Below are 2,457 nucleotides of genomic sequence, written 5' to 3'. Positions count from 1 at the left end.
ATCGTTACATTGTTTTGATCACTTTCTTGACACCTTCAATATTCTATAGTTCCTGATGTCCATACAGTCTTCTAGATATTTTGGGGTGTAATCTATAGTTCTCATCATGTTGAACTTAAACACTAGTATTTCTATAATTTTAGATTTAACCATTGCATCCGTTAACTTGATAGTAATTAGCTGACCATCTGAAAAGAAATACTACTTACATAAGCATTGTCAATATTGCTACAAAGCATGTCTTCATCGGCAGAAAGGTCATCGATAAACTGGATTATAGATATTGGCACGTAACTCTACGGAATAAAATGACTAGCAGCTATAATCGGCCGGAATCTACTTTTGTTTATTTCAATTACATATGCTAGTCATATTTCCTGTTGTAAATCATAATTGTCCAATGGGATTTTTTCATTTTGTTCCCGTGTTTATTGTTCCAATAATCACATTCAGCTTCAACTCTCTAACTGATTATTTTTCTCAGAGAGAACTTAGAAAAGACTGATTATTTTTCTTAATGAAAACAGAAGAGAAAAACTTATAAAACCAAACACAAGAGGGACAAACCTGTCCATATGTCTGATTGTAATATAGTGATGTGTGCTGAAGGTCAAAATGTGTTGGTGACTGAAGAGTGAAAACCAATAACTAAAGCACAAAGATAAATCAGGACTTTTTTTTATAGCGTAGTTACATTGAATTGCCATATTTAAGATTGTGTTAATAATACATCCTTTGAATCCCAATCCCAAAGCTAGAGGTCACCAACAAGAATGTAGACATACCAAGACTCAGAATTCCCTCAGTCGTTGTGAGATTTAACATCATCCGATGAAGGGGATGGCAGTGCAAGATCATTCCTGCGCAACTTGGTTAAGTCTCACCTCTGTTCTGCTTCCCAAACAAGTGGCTCCTCCTCATCAGATCATGTGAATGCCCAAATAGCTTCTTCTTCAAAGCATCAAAAGCCAACTCAAGTCTTTCCAACTCCTCCACAGAATCTTTATTGTGCATAATGAGCCCATAGTACAAGTCAAAGCTATCATTAGTAGTATTCTCCACTAAATTTAACAAAGTCTCATACCCTTTAGTATTAATAGGAGTGGTCTCCAAACCCAACTTCCCCATTGTATGTGTAACAAATTGTGAACCTGCCGAATGCTTATCATGCTCAGCACATGTCATTGCTACCATCCTACACCCTTTTTTTTCTCAAAAATATCAAGAAACTTGTCAGCTTTTGATTTCCCTTCACCAATTCGAACTTTGTCAAACACAAAGTCCAAACCTTTCCAACTATCCTTACCACTTACAAGTCCAAACATGGGATGAGTTGGCAAAACTTGAAGAAAAATATAAATTCTTTCACGGATAAAACATCAACGAACAATGTGTTCCTCTTTAGCCTTTGAATTGGCAGCGACTTAAGAACACGTTTGGTTGATATTATTGAACAAGAACATCAGGATCTTGCTCACAAAGATGTTGGAAAAAAAGAAACCCCTAAGGAATTCGCAATATGCAAATAATCTGTTCTTGAATAAGCACTCACAAGATGACCTTCACTAACAAAGGCTTTGGAAAGAAATTGACCAAAGTTACCGAAACCTACTATGGCAATTTTGAGCCTGTCTGACTGGGAATATTTATTTGATACCAATGCTTCATAGTCAGACGGCAGTGCAGCATCAATGGCTTTTATGTGATGGAGAACAAACAGACAAGTGGCTGCTGCTGCTGCTGCCGGGGTTGGTGATATCATCAAACCAACTATTTGAATAGGATGTGGATTGAATTGGGGTGAAAGACGACATGGTATTTCGTTATATAGAAAGATTCTTAATTCTTTTCATACTTTGATTTTTAAATTGGGAATTATGATTCTTGATTTTTGAATTATCCTTATATAAGCTGCAGCTGCTTTAACATCCTCTTTACTGACTGTCATTTTCCGATAATATCCCTAAGAAGTAGCAGTTCCAAAGCTCATTGCCTGTTAAGGAATCTGCAATTCATGAACTCTAATTTATTACTATTAAAAAACACTTCGTATTAACAATATTTCGTATTCTTATCTATATATCTATATAATAGGAGAAGTGATAGCGTCTAAGTATCAATGCCACAATTAATCTCTAATTTTTTAATTTTAAATTATCAACTAATTAAATGTAATTAATTTGTTTTTTTGAATATTTAATAAAGAAAAGAAGTTACTATTTTAGAAGATAAGTTAGAGTTTTTGAATTAATAAAAATTGTTTTGTTTTTGGTTTAAAAAAATGTTTAAAATAGTAATAATAATATTAATATTAATAATCTTTTCTTTTTAAAGTCTTTTATATAATTATTCAAAATTTTGAATTGAAGAAACTAATAAAGAACTTTTTATTTTCCAAAAAAGAATAAATACTCCTAATAGAAAGAACTACCCACGTTCTTTGGGAAATAGCATATA

At 33.1% G+C, this 2,457-nt stretch overlaps 1 pseudogene; it reads right to left on the bottom strand.

Moving 5' to 3' along the window:
• Positions 1–802: 802 nt before the first annotated feature.
• LOC125813495 (arogenate dehydrogenase 2, chloroplastic-like) lies at positions 803–1,814 on the bottom strand (annotated as a pseudogene).
• Between the last annotated feature and the right edge of the window lie 643 nt (positions 1,815–2,457).

The sequence above is a fragment of the Solanum verrucosum genome, unplaced genomic scaffold (genome assembly GCF_900185275.1).
Source record: "Solanum verrucosum unplaced genomic scaffold, falcon-dt-bn FXZP01000219.1, whole genome shotgun sequence".
In the NCBI taxonomy this organism is placed as follows: domain Eukaryota; kingdom Viridiplantae; phylum Streptophyta; class Magnoliopsida; order Solanales; family Solanaceae; genus Solanum; species Solanum verrucosum.
The sequence above is the reverse complement of the archived record's forward strand: the minus strand, read 5'-3'. Positions and strand labels throughout refer to the sequence as shown.